Below are 6000 nucleotides of genomic sequence, written 5' to 3' on the forward strand. Positions count from 1 at the left end.
CTAACAACTGTTTGGATTGAGGTGTGTTCCACCTCCTTGTTAATTCGCATATGACGTAGCCCATTTCACTCTTGTGGAGAATTTATGTTTGGGGCTTTACTGAGCGGACAAACTTCTATCTTCAATGTGAGCCCAAGCACTTCCCAAGTGTTTCCCCAGATCAAGGATGAAGACATTGTGCATCTCTGGTCAGAACAGGCAATGCACAGACGTTTTCTGACAGCACATTTTCTGGCTGGCGCTCACATTGCCTTCGTGGTTGTTTGACTTACAAATTGGACTTTGGTCATGTGTTCGTTCCTATCAAAGTGGCTTATTTTCTGTATATAGTGTTTGTAAGGATTTTCGTCCTCCTCTTCTGACGAGGAGTAGCAAGGATTGGACCAAAATGCAGCGTGGTATGTATCCTTAATGATTTAATGAATACAAAATACAAAAGAACAAGAGAATCAAAAATGAAAACCGAAACAGTCCCGAATGGTGCAAACACTGAAACAGAAAAGTAAACACCCACGAAACACAAGTGGGAAAAGGCTACCTAAGTATGATTCTCAATCAGAGACAACTAACGACACCTGCCTCTGATTGAGAACCATACCAGGCCAAATGCAAAAACACAACATAGAAAACGGAACATAGACAACCCACCCAACTAATGCCCTGACCATACTAAAACAAAGACATAAAAAGGAACTAAGGTCAGAACGTGACAGTACCCCCACCAATGGTGCGGACTCCGGCCGCAAAACCTGAACCTATAGGGGAGGGTCTGGATGGGTGTCTATCCGTGGTGGCGGCTCTGGCGCTGGACGTGGACCCCACTCCACCATAGTCTTTGTCCACCTCCTCAACCGCCTTCGTGGCCTCTTTCGAGCTGCAACCCTCGCCGCCGACCTCGGACTGGGGACCATAGCAATGGGTCCCGAATGGATGGGAGATTCCGGCAGTGCCAGACAGGCGGGAGACTCCAGCAGCGGCGGACAGGCGGGAGATTCCGGCAGCGCCGGCGTGAAGGACGACTCCGGCAGCGCCAGAGTGAAGGATGACTCCGGCAGCGCCGGAGTGAAGGATGACTCCGGCAGCGCCAGAGTGGCGGGAGACTCCGGCAGCGCCAGAGTGGCGGGAGACTCCGGCAGCGCCAGAGTGGCGGGAGACTCCGGCAGCACCGGACAGGTGGGAAACTCCGACAGCTCCAGACAGGCGGGAGACTCCGGCAGCACTGGGCAGGAGGAAGGCTCTTGCAGCACTGGGCACCTGTAGGGAGGAGACGGAGAGACAGCCTGGTGCTGGGGGCTGCCACCGGAGGGCTGGTACGTGGAGGTGGCACCGGATATACCGGACCGTGAAGGCGCACTGGAGGTCTCGAGCACCGAGACTGCCCAGCCTTACCAAGTTGAATGCTCCCCGTAGCCAGGCCAGTGCGGTGGGTTGGAATAGCCCGCACTGGGCTGTGCTGGCGAACTGGGGACACCATGCGTAAGGCTGGTGCAATGTACCCCGGCCCGAGGAGACTCACTGGAGACCAGATGCGCTGAGCTGGCTTCATGGCACCTGGCTCGATGCCCACTCTAGCCCGGCCGATACGAGGCGCTGCAATGTACCGCACCGAGCTATGTACGCGCACCGGGGACACCGTGCGCCTCACGGCATAACACGGTGCCTGCCCGGTCCCTCTCTCCACGGTAAGCATGGGGAGTTGGTGCAGGTCTCCTACATGACTTCCCAACACTCCCCGTGTGCCCCCGCCAAGACATTTTTGGGGCTGCTTCTCGGGCTTCCAGCCGCGCTGCCGTGCTGCCTCCTCATACCTCTCAGCTTTCGCTGCCTCCAGCTCTGCCTTGGGGCGGAGATATTCCCCAGCCTGTGCCCAGGGTCTCTTGCCGTCCAGAATCACCTCACATGACCAGGAGCCCTGAGATCACTGCTGCTGCCCGTTACCACACTGCTCGGTCTTTTGGTGGTGGGTGTTTCTGTAAGGGTTTTCGTCCTCCTCTTCTGCAAGGATCGGCCCAAAACGCAGCGTGATATGTATCCATGTATCCATGTATCAATAATGATTTAATGAATACAAAATACAAAAGAACAAGAGAAGGCTTGTATTTGATATGATGATCTGTGAGGTAAAAACATTTTATTTGCTTTGTGATTGTCAAAAACGGTAAACGACTTGTCAAGTCATGTGCTCCGGTTTTTGTATACACTGTAACAAGTACATCAATGATTTGTAATATGCTGGAAAGTGGCTAAACTAAGTTAATATTTTTCAGGCAATGAGCGCAGTCATCTTTGACTTTGTTTATTTGTGTTTTTATAATGAATTGCATTCTGGCATTAGGGAGTTTTCGCTTGTCAAATGTAAACCACCATGGCTGCCGTTATAAAGAATTTAGCTGCTATTAGCTTAGCTGACTCATTTATTTTCTAAACAGCATTACATTAGTCTCTTGTGCTCACCAGATGTGGTACATTGTGAACTAGTCTAGCTGTTACATTGCTAACTTATGTTTTGTTTGTTGTCAGCGCAACATATTATTTAGACTGGTTTATGGAATGAGTTTGGCTGTGGATGTGTTCCGTGTGAAGCTTGGATGATGAAATTTGCATTTACCTTTTACAATAAAAGGTCAAATTGAGGAATAAAGTTTAAGACCTTTATTTTCCATCAGTACCAAAAAAATATTTAGATGGTGTTCAGAAAACAATGGTGTTTAGACCCGTTTATTGCGTTGTACGTTCGGTTGATACTGTTCCAATCACGTATTTGAGATCATACGCTGCAGGGACCACTCAACAATGATCACAAATACGTGATTGTATGAGTCAAAGGACTAAGAAGAGTCTTGGTGGTTCCAACATTTTCCCATTTAAGTATGATGGAGGCCACTGTGTTCTTGGGGACATTCAATGACCCTTCCCCATATCTGTGCCTCGACACAATTCTGGCAGAGCTCTACAGACAATTCCTTTGACCTGATGACGTGGTTTTTGCTCTGACATGCAGTGTCAACTGTGGGACCTTCTATAGACAGGTGTGTGCCTTTCCAAATCATGTCCAATCAATTTAATTTACCACAGGTGGACTCCAATGAAGTCAAGGATGGTCAATGGAAACAGGATGCATCTGAGCTCAATTTCGAGTCTCAGAGCAAAGGGTCTGAATACTTATGTAAATAAGGTATTTCTAAAAACCTGTTTTTGCTTTGTCATTATGGGGTATTGTGTGGAGATGAGGAAACATTTTTATTGAATCCATTGAATCCACAAAATGTGGAAAAAGCCCTGCTAGAGCTGCCCCGGTCAACTGTAAGTGCTGTTATTGTGAAGTGGAAACGTCTAGGAGCAACAACGGCTCAGACGGGAAGTGATAGGCAAAACAAGCTCACAGAATGGGACCGTCGAGTGCTGAAGCACGCAGCGTGTAAACATTGTCTGTCCTCAGTTGCAACACTCACTACCGAGTTCCAAACTGCCTCTGGAAGCAACGTCAGCACAAGAACTGTTTGTCGGCAGCATCATTGAATTAGTTTCCATGGCCGAGCAGCTGCACACAAGCCTAATATCACCATGTGTAATACCAAGCGTCAGCTGGAGTGGTGTAAAGCTCACCACCATTGGACTCTGGAGCAGTGGAAACACGTTCTCTGGCGTGATGAATCACACTTCACCATCTGGCTGTCCGACAGACGAATCTGGGTTTGGCGGATGCCTGGAGAACACTGCATAGTGCATTGGGGCAGGTAGCGTTTCATGGTTCAGGCTAGGCACCTTAGTTCCAGTGAAGGGAAATCTTAACGGTACAGCAAACAATGACATTCTAGACGAGTCTGTGCTTCCAACTTTGTGGCAACAGTTTGGGTAAGGCCCTGTTTCTGCATGATAATACCCCTGTGCACAAAGTGAGGTCCATACAGATATGGCTTGTCTAGGTTGGTGTGGAAGAACTTGACTGGCCTGCACAGAGCCCTGACCTCAACCCCTCAACCACCTTTGGGATGAATTGGAATGCAGACTGTGGCTGAATGGAAGCATTTTCCCTGCAGCAATGTTCCTACATTTAGTGGAAAGCCTTCCCAGAAGAGTGGAAGCTATTATAGCTGCAAAGGGGGGACCAACTCCATATTAATGCCTATGATTTTGGAATGAGATATTCAACGAGCGGGTGTCCACATACTTTTGGTCATGCACTCTAGTATGTGGGGCAACCATTGAACACTATATCAAGCTCATAAAACTAGAAGGCTAACAAACCAGCAGTGTTAACTGAAAAACAGGCCTTCATTTGCATAAAAAACAAGTGCACGAAAGGTGCAAACATTGACATTGTGCCAATTTACAACTACATGTAACATCAAGAAAATGGATCAATTATTCAAAATGGCTGTTTGATTTGGATTATCATTGACCATTAGCAGCCAAAATGTTACACAAAACAAACGTTCTTGTCGATTGAATTCCTTTTCTGTTTCCTTCTTCAATGTAGTGGCGATTTGTATTTACATTGTTATTGACACAAACTTTTTGGCTTTAGAGTTTCACCTGGGTGTTTGATGAGCTCTTTCCTGTCTTAGTTGGTGAAGGACCTAAATACAGGGGAGGCGCCCCCAAACGTGCCTGTTTTTATTCTTGACTATAGAGTTTGCAAGAGGGCACACCTGATACCAATGCCCCTTTTCCACCTCCATGCCCAGACTGGGGGAATTCTGAACAATATGGCAGCAAAATGTTTGAAGGTGACATTTATCCTTTAATCTCATATTTGTCTTCTGATATGGGGCCCAAATTCCTCACATGGCTGTGTGGTTGAGTGGGTAAATTTCTAAATAAATTTGCCATCTTACTGCCCCAAAAGTTGGGAGTTAAATTATGGCTGTGGTGGTCATTAAATTTTGTCAGGTGGCGATTGTCAAGCAAATAACTGCCAGTCAAATGGCTGAATTTACATAATCACATTTAGCGTCTCCTGTCTACCACGCATATACAAGCCACTGACACAGACCTTGGGAACATCCTTTTAAAAATTCTAATAGATCCATGTAAAATATTCTACACCATCACAATAAATCCATTATTTATTTTTGACAGGTCTAAAAAACATGTAGTCTATTTCAGAAGAACAGAATAGCGTACTCTGATTTATCCTTGTGTTAGGCCCTGATGGCTGTGGGCTACACTAGTTAATTTAGCAAACAAGATTTGCTTCGAATTCCGTGGCATTAATTTATATTATTGACAAGCACTTGAAAATGCCTCGAATTTCCAGGCTGCATCCCCTTTATGAGGCCAAATAATCCCTCTAAAAAGAACACTCATTTTGCTGCCAGTAGCCGTAATGCCCTTGGGCTGAATTTTATCATTATAATTCCCTTCTCCCCACTCCTTGCCTCTCACTCCCATGTCTCTCAGTCACGTGATTGAGTGTTTCTCAAGGCTACAAGTGAAGACAGACACATCGGGGGACGCAACTGCACGTGTCCTTATCTAATTCCGAGGCGCATACTGAAGATATTGGAAGAACTGTGTTGGGAAAATTACCCAGTTGCCATACTTGAGTAAAAGTAAAGATACCTTAATAGAAATGACTCAAGTAAAAGTGAAAGTCACCCAGTAAAATACTGCTTGAGTGAAAGTATTTTGTTTTAAATATACTTATTAAGTATCAAAAGTAAATGTAATTGCAAAAATATACTTAAGTATCAAAAGTATAAGTATGAATAATTTCAAATAGCTTATATTAAATAAACCAGATGTCACAATGTTCTTGTTTTTTAAATTATGGATAGCCAGGGTCACAGTACAACATGCAGATATAATTTACAAACAAAGCATTTGTGTTTTTGTGAGTCAGCCAGATCAGAGGTAGTAGGGATGACAAGGGATGTTCTCTTGATATGTGCATGAATTGGACCATGTTCCTGTTTGCTAAGCATTCAAAATGTAACAATTACTTTTGGGTGTCAGGGAAAATGTATGGAGTAAAATGTATATTATTTTCTTTAGGAA

Source organism: Oncorhynchus masou, chromosome 18 (assembly GCF_036934945.1).
Source record: "Oncorhynchus masou masou isolate Uvic2021 chromosome 18, UVic_Omas_1.1, whole genome shotgun sequence".
In the NCBI taxonomy this organism is placed as follows: Eukaryota; Metazoa; Chordata; class Actinopteri; order Salmoniformes; family Salmonidae; genus Oncorhynchus; species Oncorhynchus masou.